Source organism: Nicotiana attenuata, unplaced genomic scaffold, assembly GCF_001879085.1.
Source record: "Nicotiana attenuata strain UT unplaced genomic scaffold, NIATTr2, whole genome shotgun sequence".
Taxonomy (NCBI): Eukaryota; Viridiplantae; Streptophyta; class Magnoliopsida; order Solanales; family Solanaceae; genus Nicotiana; species Nicotiana attenuata.
The window spans coordinates 104,091-116,380 of NW_017671484.1; positions in this window are offsets into that span (position 1 = coordinate 104,091).

Genomic DNA, 12,290 nt, shown 5'->3' on the forward strand with positions numbered 1-12,290 from the left:
TTTTCTGAGTTTCTCCTCCTTCTTCTGCATTGTTTTAACTTCAAAGAAAGCAACAGTAAGTGTGATTTGCTACTGAACTTTGTGTTCGCTGAAACACTGGGGCTTGAAGTACCACTACACCAGTGTGTAATTCGTTCTATCTTGGGAGGAAATAATCCATAACCTTGGGTACTAGGAGGGGATTAAATTCCTTAAGGAAACACTGTGAATTCAGTGGGCTCGGATTAACTTTTGTTTCGTTTATATTTTATTTTTATATGTTGTTTTATCTTTTCCAGAATTAGTTTACAAATACAGTTTACTAACAAGCTTAAGGAATTTAATTTGTATTCTGTATTTGTGTTATATTCACTGCTCTGGAGATTAAAACCTTTGTGATTTTCTACTCCGTTGGAGATTAAAATCTACGTGATTTTAACATTTGTTTGTGTCATTCTTTTACAAAAATGACTAATGATAACGGGAACCAGGCTGTTCCAATGGTGACTGCCAATGCATCAACAAGCCGAACACCGGCGTTGGCACCGGCGGAAAAACCCAGGAAATTTTTCGGGATTGATTTCAAGCGGTGGCAGTAGAAGATGTTCTTCTACTTGACTACTTTAAGTCTACAGAAGTTCATCAAGGAATATATTCCTGTTCTGCCCGATGAAACTCCAGAGAATGAACGTTTTCTCGTGTTTGAGGCGTGGAAGCATTTCGATTTTTTGTGCAAGAATTATGTTCTTAGCAGACTGGAGGACGATCTGTATAACGTCTACAGTGGTGTGGAGACGTCAAAAGAATTGTGGACTGCGCTTGAAAAGAAATACAAAACTGAAGATGCCGGGTTGAATAAATTCGTTGCCGCTAAATTTTTGGACGATAAAATGGTAGATAGCAAGTCTGTTATTACCCAAGTCCAAGAATTGCAAGTGATTATTCACGATCTCCTTGCTGAAGGTATAAATCGAATTAATATTGATGTTGAAAGTAGTATTAGTATTTTTACTAACAGAATTTTCATTAAAGGTCTTGTCATCAATGAAGCATTCCAAGTAGCAGCGATGATTGAGAAGTTGCCTCCTTTGTGGAAGGACTTTAAAAACTACTTGTAACACAAACGCAAGGAGATGTCGCTTGAAGATCTCGTTGTTCGGTTGAGAATCGAAGAGGACAACAAAGCTGCTGAAAAGAGAGGCCGTGGAAACTCAACAATAATGGGAGCAAACATTGTTGAGGATACTTCTCAAAATAAGAGAAAGAGGAAGCAGACTTCTGGACCGAAAAGCAACCCAAGCAAGAAGTGGTTCAACGGAAATTGCTACAACTGTGGGAAAGTGGGCACAAATCTACGGAGTGTCATCTCCGAAGAAAGACAAGAAGAAGGTTCAAGCAAACATGGTTGAAAAGCATGAAGATGTTGATGACTTGTGTGCTATGCTTTCTGAATGCAGCCTGGTGGGAAATCCTAAGGAGTGGTGGACTGATTCTGGAGCCACTCACCATGTTTGTGCTGTTAGGGAAGCCTTTGCAACATATGCTCCTGTTGGACCCGAAGAGGACTCTTTCTATGGGAAATGCTGCAACCGCCAAGATTGAAGGATGTGGGAAGATCTTTCTGAAGATGACTTTTGGCAAGTGGTGACTTTGAACAACGTCCTTCATGTTTCCGAGATTAGGAAGAATTTAGTCTCTGCTGGACTTCTTGTTAAGAACGGTTTTAAGTGTATTTTTGTATACGATAAGGTTGTAATAAGTAAGAACGAAATGTTTGTAGGAAAAGGTTACCTCACTGACGGCCTTTTCAAGCTGAATGTAATGGTTGTTGAGAATAATAATAAAATTTCAGCTTCGTCTTACTTGCTAGAGTCAAATGAATCATGGCATATACGTTTGGGTCATGTCAATTATAAAACCTTGCGGAAAATGATTAGCTTGGAAGTATTGCCTAAGTTTGAATGCGACAAATCAAAATGTCAAATATGTGTGGAATCCAAGTATGTTAAACATCCTTATAAGTCAGTTGAAAGGAATTCAAATCCTTTAGACTTAATTCACACAGATATTTGTGACATGAAGTCAATACCATCTCGCGGTGGAAAGAAGTATTTCATAACTTTTATTGACGATAGTACTCGATATTGCTATATTTACTTACTTAATATTAAAGATAAAGCAATAGACGCATTCAAGCAATACAAAAATAAAGTTGAAACGCAACTTAACAAGAAAATCAAAATGATAAGAAGTGATAGGGGTGGTGAATATGAATCTCTTTTTGAACAAATATGTTTAGAATATGGAATTATTCATCAAACAACGGCCCCTTACACGCCCCAATCCAATGGGATTGCTGAAAGAAAGAATCGTTCGTTAAAGAAGATGATGAACGCATTGTTGATAAGTTCTGGGTTGCCACATAACTTGTGGGGGGAAGCCGTTCTTACGGCTAACCGGATACTAAATCGAGTACCCCATAGCAAAACACAATCCATTCTATATGAAAAATGGAAAGGAAGGAAGCCCAACTTGAATTATTTTAAAGTGTGGAGGTGTTTGGCAAAAGTGCAAGTTCCTAAACCCAAAAGGGTAAAAATAGGACCGAAAACCGTTGATTGTGTTTTCATAGGATATGCGACCAATAGTAAAGCATATCGATTTCTGGTTCATAAATCAGAAAATCCCGACATTCATAATAATACGGTTATAGAATCAGATAATGCTGAATTCTTTAAAAATATATATCCATATAAAAAGGAATGTGAGTCGATTGGTGAAGGATCTAAACGACCTCGGGAAGAAACAAAAGAAAGTATATTTAATCAGAAGGATCCAAGACGTAGTAAACGTCAAAGAACGTCTACTTCATTTGGACCAAATTTTGTCACTTTCTTATTAGAAAATGAGCCTCGAACATTTAAGGAAGCTATGTCTTCTTCGGAATCATTTGGAAAGAGGCAGTCAATAGTAAAATAGAATCTATATTGAACAACCATACATGGGAATTGGTTGATCTTCCTCCTGCAAATAAACCTTTGGGTTCTAAATGGATCTTTAAGAGGAAAATGAAAGATGATGGTACTATTGATAAATTTAAGTCAAGACATGTAGTTAAAGGGTATAGACAACGAGAAGGTCTTGACTACTTTGATACATACTCTCCAGTTACAAGAATTACGTCCATACGGATGTTAGTAGCATTAGCTGCAGTGTATGGTCTTGAAATTCATCAAATAGACGTTAAGACGGCCTTCTTGAATGGAGATTTGGAGGAAGAAATCTACATGGAACAACCTAAAGGGTTTGTGGTTCCAGGTAAAGAAAAGAAGGTCTTTAGACTTGTTAAGTCCCTTTAAGGACTAAAACAAGCACCCAAACAATGGCATGCAAAATTTGACCAAACAATGTTGTCAAATGGTTTTAATATAAATGAATGTGATAAATGTATGTACATTAAAAATGTTCCAAATCACATAGTCATTGTTTGCCTATATGTGGATGATATGTTGATAATGAGTAACGGCATTGCCAACATAAATGCTACTAAGCGTATGCTAACTAGCAAGTTTGATATGAAGGACTTGAGAGTTGCTGATTTAATTCTGGGGATTAAGATCCATAAGACTCCTCAAGGTCTGGCATTGTCACAATCTCATTATATTAAGACAGTATGTTGCGGCCAAACGCACACGCAAGTATACGCGGTCGTCAAGTAATAAAGTGACTAAAAGTCGGATGTCGATCCCACGAGGACTTGTGATTAACTATTAACTAAATTAGACTATCCTAATTATCTATACAAAAATTAAACCTAGAAGTATTTGATCTAAACTAATTAAATGAATAAAAACAAATAATGAACTTTGAATAGAGGAAGAGCAGATTTTTATGTTATCAATGTAATGAAAACGATCTAGGGTTATGGGCTATCTAACATTCCTATTGTATTCTTCAATTGAATTGACTAACTAATTTATCGAGTTTATTGGTTGATAGGGTTAATATTGCTCATAAGAATCTGTCGAGTTCTTACTCGCCTATTCAAGCTAACCTAACGCCTATATGTTTATGGAGTTAGAATCAACAAGAACGCATTTATAATTCCTATAAATCAACCAAGCAAGGTAATTAGGTATATGTCTATCCTAACCGCGAATCCGTTACCCGATGCCCAGGTTCAAGAACTTGCTCTACTCAATCCTATATGCAATCTAGAATTTCCACTTTCGAGTTCAACTCCAGATTCGTAGATAGTATTCAATTGGTGATCAAGCAATCAAATAATTAAGTGCAGGATTGAATAAATAAACCAATATGATAAACTAAGAAATCAAAATCAATATTCGAATAACAATAGTCATGAAAGAACCACAACCCTAGAACGTGAAGTTTAGCTCTACATAGACATGGTAGCAAAACAACAAATCATACAAAAAAACATAAAAAGACTAAGTTGGTGGAAGAAAAGATGAAACCCGGCCTCCACGGCGGCTCTGTGTTTGTGTTTCCTCTCAAAAACGTCCTCCTCCCTTCAAAATACCGTTTTTCCATGTATATATACCAAGTAGGGTTGGGCCCAAATAATTATACCTTCTCCAATGTAAAAAAGGACACTTTTCCAGGGTGACTAGCGCGAGCTCGCGCATCCTTCGCGCATGACTTCTGACATTCTGCCTCCAGCTCCTTAACTCGCGCGACTTTGCACAAACTTCGCGCGTTCGCGCAGTTTTCACCCTGTTCCATTCCGAATTTGGAAAAACGTAAATCATGAAAGTTGTAGTCCTTTGAGTTAGCTTTCCAACCATATATTGTGGAGTCTAAAATAGAGTTCTGAGCAAAAAGTTATATCTATTTTACTAGACAGTGCGCAATATGCCTACTGAAGTCTTCGTTTGCTCTAACTATCATCCGTTGACCCCCCAACACGATCCCGGCTTAATTCCTTGAACTTTTACTCAGACTTCAAAGCTCCAAATCACTTGAATTCATTCCATAACATCTACATAGCTCGGAATCACTTCTACAAGGCATAAAACACACCATTAGTGCAAAACACTAGCGATTAAAGCTCAAACTCAATTAAAGTGCAGTAAATTATAGTGTAATAATCGACTAAAATAGGTAATTATATCCTATCATCAACACCCCACACTTAAACGTTGCTCTTCCCTCGAGTCAATCAATACTTTACTCTGTCTTTGAGCACTTAACATCTTAACACATTTGGAGCACACTACACCAATGACCATGGTTGATAGCAATAATTAAACTCTAACATATGCAACAATTCCCTTTTACTCATACTATTCTTAAAAATTATTTACAACAAAGACAACATGCTCACAACAATCCTAGCCTCAAAAACTGACTCAATGTCACAATGCACTCATGGCTTGAACACCCAACATCCTAGAGAAGTTTAATAATGTTACCTATCCTTCGTGAAACCATGTGCCCTCACAACAAGAACAAGAGAATACGTTGAACCCACACAATCAAATCTCATGATCAAATATAGTTTAAAGACTCATATATATATCAAAGAACTCTCTCACTCTCAGAAAAGTAGTCACATGCATGCACTTGGTACCATAGGCTTGCCCTTAATGTAAATCTCTACTAATGTAGGCTCGCTCGATCTAAAATCAATTAGGTCTTTTTCATGGTTGTAATGTGGGCTAAGGACGGGTAGGATATATTTAGGAATAGTGACTAACCCTCCTAAGCACTTTAACACATCACATAATCAACTTTAAGCGCAAATTCTTCAATCCACTTCACTTTCACAAACAATATCACCCCAAAAATGCTCCCTTCTTCTTTAAGCACTAAATTAATCCATACCCACTATCAAGAACAAGACAACAATATATTCATCTCTATTTTTCTTTTTCTTTTTTTAGATTATTCTTTTTTTTTTCAATTTCCGCTAGTGGTGTATTATTTTACAAAATAAATGCACCTTTCTTTCTTTTATTGGTTCCACTCAAAAGCCACCCCACACTTAGTTCCTTCTTACTTCTTTTAGCGCTCATCTCACAATTAAAGTGCTTTAAAAGGTAAAAGGATCAAAACAATGTCAATTTAAGAACAAAAAGGGTATATGCTTGTAATGTGGGTGCCAAATAAAAGTCTATAGGCTCAAAAGGATTAACTAGGGATAAATTTTTTTTGTGATAAGCAATAAGCTCAAAAGATCAAAGAAAGCCTAAAATCATTTTTCAAACCGAGCATCACCTAAAGTTTCGCTTCGACTCACAAATCGGGCAAGTTCTAGACACAAGTACAATACATAGACTATACAAAAAACTCACCACACATAGCACATGACTCACTAAGGACGGTCTCATTCCGACTCTCAACTAATGCAAGTATTCACAAAGCTACGAGATATTAAGCATTAAGCACAAAGTGAACACAAGTCAAGATAACGAGACATAGGCATCCCAAAACATACTATCCAACTAAGCAAGGCATCATCAATAATTTCAAATCATAGGGAAGATACTACACATGCCAAAGCCTAAATATGCTACTATCAAACAAGTCAAGGGCGCCTAGGTTCATCATTCTTCCTCCATTTATTCCCTAAATTCTAATCTACTCTAAAAATAAAAATAAAAAATACTACTTCCAGGTTCAAACTACATCCCATGGAAAAGAACCGTTGCACAAAGAAAAACCATGGGGGATTATTGCTACCTAAAAAAAACTAAAAGACATATTTTTGTGTTTTTTGTTTAGACTTTAATCCCTCAAGAAAGCTGTCCACAAAATCCATCGTCGGGAAAAGTCCAAATTTTTCAATTTTTTTTTAAATATTACTACACTAAGAACGAGTACTATAACTAAGCTAACATAGCACAGAAAATCACCCAGACAATCTCCTCACCCCACTTAAAATTGTGCAATGTCCTCAATGCACACTGAAAATAACAAGAGGGTAAAAGAGACTCCCTAGTAGGCCAAAGGCCGAAGCATTAGCAGCTCACGGGATACTCAGACTTCTCCCAGGTACGATCCCTTGTGCGGGTACCTCACACTCAGTTTCAAACACATGCTCGCTTTTGCACTCGCCTATTGGCTTTGACTCCATGCTCTTACTCCTACAAAATACAAAAATAATACTACAAAAAAAAATAATACAATAAAAAAATGTAACACAATAAAATATAACAAAAAGTAAACAAAAAACAAAAGGAAAAAAATGGAATTGGGTTGCCTCCCAACAAGCGCTTGATTTAACGTCGCGGCACGACGCCATCACTTTCGCCACTTTTCCTTCCACTTTGAGGATATAAATTGCGCCCCCAATTTTGCATAAATTTTTCTGTCACGTTCATGAGGCGGTGGTGTGAAAATAAAGGAGCCAAGCAATAGATATTGCATCTTGCACTTCTTGGCCCTTAAGTGAGGAATGTCGTTTTGTCTCCTTGGCATCGCAAATTTCAGAATATAAACACTTTGTTCCTCATCCATTGACTCCTCTATATGCTCGAATGGATCAATTCCCATGTCACCAACCAAACACAATATTGAAAAATGTTTAGAATTAGGTCCAATACGCTCTAACTCCAAAATTGTATTATTTTTGACATCCTCAATTTCGCACTCTTCGTCAACCTTGGCATCATTAATAATATTTTGGTCTAATAATTGGTATTCTCGTTTTAGCTCCTCAATTTGGTCTAGAAGATCTTTAGCTTCACACAACTTTTCACTAAATTGTTGGGTGTTACATGCATCAACCTTTGCACTCATATCTGCATCCAAGTCGTGAATAGCAGTGCCAAAGTTTTTGATCTCTTGTCCCAGTTTAGCTCTTCCTTCTATTAGGTTTGTATCCCATCTGTAATTTTCTCACGTTGAGCCTCATATATTTCCAATCTTTCAGCTTGTTCCACCAGCCAAGTTTGACTCAAAATCTCCTCTTTTTCAAAATTTTCCTCTTGTTGGTGCTCGCTCTCTTCATTTAATTCTTCCATACTGGCCTTCATTCTTGTGATTGCTGCCCTCATTCTTTTCATATCTCTTCTAAGTTCATCATGTTGCTCTGCTACTTGCCTCAGAATATCCATAAAATATGCATCACGTTCCATATCCTGTACTTCATTGCCCCTATCAAACTCACAAACATTATAAGAAAGATCATAATAAGAGCTCTGAGAAGGATAATAAGAATTAGGACAACCATCCCAATGGCCATCTTGACCACCACATATATGACAAATAATCCACTCAAAGGATTGAGATTGTGCGCACAACTCGCTCCCAGGAACATTCTGACAATTTTTCCACCAGTGAGGTCCTCCACAATATGGACAAGGATCATCATAATAAGAATAACCAATATTCGACCAATTCTCATTCCAAGAAGTCATGTCAACAAAGATAATAAAAAATTAAACTAAGATAAAAATAAAAAGAAACTTGAATAGACAAAAAGTAAAAATCTAACCTAGTAGACTAGTTAATTTCTAAGTCCCTGGCAACGGCGCCAAAAACTTGTTGCGGCCAAACGCACACGCAAGTATACGCGGTCGTCAAGTAATAAAGTGACTAAAAGTCGTATGTTGATCCCACGAGAACTTGTGATTAACTATTAACTAAATTAGACTATCCTAATTATCTATACAAGAATTAAACCTAGAAGTATTTGAGTCTAAACTAATTAAATAAATAAAAATAAATAATGAACTTTGAATAGAGGAGGAGAAGATTTTTATGTTATCAATGTAATGAAAACGATCTAGGGTTATGGGCTATCTAACATTCCTATTGTATTCTTCAATTGAATTGACTAACTAATTTATCGAGTTTATTGGTTGACAAGGTTAATATTGCTCATAAGAATCTGTCGAGTTCTTACTCGCCTATTCAAGCTAACCTAACGCCTATATGTCTATGGAGTTAGAACCAACAAGAACGCATTTATAATTCCTGTAAATCAACCAAGCAAGGCAATTAGGTATATGTCTATCCTAACCGCGAATCTGTTACCCGATGCCCAGGTTCAAGAACTTGCTCTACTCAATCCTATATGCAATCTAGAATTCCCACTTTCGAGTTCAACTCTAGATTCGTAGATAGTATTCAATTGGTGATCAAGCAATCAAATAATTAAGTGCAGGATTGAATAAATAAACCAATATGATAAACTAAGAAATCAAAATCAATATTCGAATAACAATAGTCATGAAAGAACCACAACCCTAGAACGTGAAGTTTAGCTCCACATACACATGGTAGCAAAACAACAAATCACACAAAGAAACATAAAAAGACTAAGTTGGTGGAAGAAAAGATGAAACTCGGCCTCCACGGCGGCTCTGTGCTTGTGTTTTCCTTTCAAAAACGTCCTCCTCCCTTCAAAATACCATTTTTCCATGTATATATACCAAGTAGGGTTGGGCCCAAACAATTATACCTTCTCCAATGTGAAAAAGGACACTTTTCCCGGGTGACTAGCGCGAGCTCGCGCATCCTTCGCGCATGACTTCTGACATTCTGCCTCCAGCTCCTTAACTCACGCGACTTCGCGCAAACTTCACGCGTTCGTGCATTTTTCACCCTGTTCTGTTCCGAATTTGGAAAAACCTAAAACATTAAAGTTGTAGCCCTTTGAGTTAGCTTTCCAACTTTATATTGTGGAGCCAAAATCGAGTTCTGAGCAAAACGTTATATCTATTTTACTATACAGTGCGCAATATGCCTACTGAAGTCTTCGTTTGCTCTAACTATCATCCGTTGACCCCCCAACACGATCCGGGCTTAATTCCTTGAACTTTTACTCAAACTTCAAAGCTCCAAATCACTTGAATTCATTCCATAACATCTACATAGCTCGGAATCACTCCTACAAGGCATAAATACACCATTAGTGCAAAACACTAGCGATTAAAGCTCAAACTCAATTAAAGTGCAGTAAATTAGAGTGTAATAATCGACTAAAATACGTAATTATAGCCTATCATCACAGTACTTGAAAAAATCAAGCACTTAGGGTTTAAAGTTGCAAAGACTCCAATTGACGTGAATCTTGCATTAGCAAAGAATAAAAGCCAAAACATATCACAGTTGGATTCTGCTCGTGTGTTGGGATGCTTAATATATATCATGAATTGTACACGACCAGATATAGCTTGTGCTATAAGTAAATTGAGTCGATACACGAACAATCCAGGTCAATCTCATTGGATGGCAATGAAACGAGTTTTGGGATATTTAGAACATACCCAGGGCTTTGCTTTGCACTACAGTAAATATCCCATGGTGATTGAGGGATACTGTGATGCAAATTGGATCACCGGTTCAACTGATTCTAAGTCCACAAGTGGATATCTATTCACTATTGGTGGAGGAGCGGTATCTTGTAAGTCGTCCAAACAAACTTGTATTGCCCGCTCTACAATGGAGGTTGAATTCATAGCCTTAGATAAAGTCGGTGAAAAAGCTGAATGGCTCCGGAATTTCTTGGAAGACATTCCATTTTGGCCCAAACCGTTGGCAACAATATGCATACATTGCGATAGTCAAGCGACAATTGGAAGGGCTGGAAGCATTATGTATAACGATAAATCTTGTCATATACGACGAAGACATAAAACCGTTAGGCAATTACTCTCTCGAGTAATTATCACGATTGACTATGTAAAGTCAAGCGATAATGTGTCGGATCTACTTACAAAAGGCCTAACTAGAGAGGTAGTTGAGAAATCATCAAGGGAAATGGGACTATGGCCGAGAACAAGTCATTGTGGCGGTAACTCTACCTAGAAGACTGGAGATCCCAAGATCTAGGTTCAAGGAGATCAAACAAAGTCATTAATGACAGTTCAACATTGTCAACTAAAATTTTGGTCCATTCTCGTGATGAGACAATGTTCAGTACCAAGGATAAAGCATAAAAGCTTTTTAATGATTTCTAAATTTGATACGGGGTATATCAAATAGTGTATCTACGGGATCACACGTTTAGGAATCACCTATATAAGTGTGAAGTGTTAGCCGCTTCAAGGAGAATTTGTAAGGCCAGTTCTCTACGCACTTATGAAACCAGGCGGTGTTCATGGCTGAAACGAACACAACAATGAGAACCAAAGACGGTTAAGGGTTGGTTGTGTGACTTATGGTTGTCTAGGTATACACCAAAGTTCGACGGTTCAAAGATATGAAATCTACCGATTAACCGAGTATATCCGACATAAGTTTACTACGGAAAGTTCAAAGGGAAACCTACTTATCCAGATGCAATTAATCCTTGCTTGCGAATCACACAGTTTTTAATGCATATTTCCCTGATATAGCCATTCCCCATTCATGTGGGGGATTGTTGGGTTTTTTAAGTATATTAATTCTTAAAAGAGGGTGAATGGGAAATGGAGGGAAAATAAAATATTTGAGATTCCCTCCTTAATGAAGGGACATTGTCCTATATTGGAAGAGGAAGAGGTTTTTTATGGGTATATAAGCAATTGCTCTTCTTCTAGCTCTTAAAGAGTTGAGAAGAAGGCAAGCCTCGCGCCGTCGTCGTCGTCGCTCGCTCGGCTACGGCTTCGGCTTCGGCTTCGGCTTCGGCTTCGGATTCGGATTTGATCGAATGATCGATTGATTGATTGGACCAAATTTATTTGTTAATAGTAAATATTAGCACAAATATTATTAAATATTCGTTTTAATAACAGAATATTAATATTAAATCCAATAATATTAATAATAAATCCAACCGTTTTCTGTTTTTGTAATAGAAAATTAACCACCCTCTTCAATTCTCCCGGTTTATTGTTGAGTAAATAGCCATTTATGTTATGGCATTTATGCTATGGCCATTTTGCATAAACAGTCATTCTGAAGAGTTGCACCTCTTCAGATTTCACCCTAACATTGGCTATAAATACAAGTCCATTCTCTCAGAATTTTCATACGATTTTCTGAGTTTCTCCTCCTTCTTCTGCATTGTTTTAACTTCAAAGAAAGCAACGGTAAGTGTGATTTGCTACCGAACTTTGTATTCGCTGAACTGGGGTTTGAAGTACCACTACACCAGTCTGTAATTCGTTCTATCCTGGGAGGAAATAATCCATAATCTTGGGTACTAGGAGGGGATTAAATTCCTTAAGGAAACACTGTGAATTCAGTTGGCTCGGATTAACTTTTGTTTTGTTTATATTTTCTGTTTATATGTTATTTTATCTTTTCCAGAATTAGTTTACAAATACAGTTTACTAACAGATATTACTATGCATGTAGCTCAAGTGCATGTTTGAAAATTACTGTATAATTATTAAGCTGCATAATTATTAGGATAC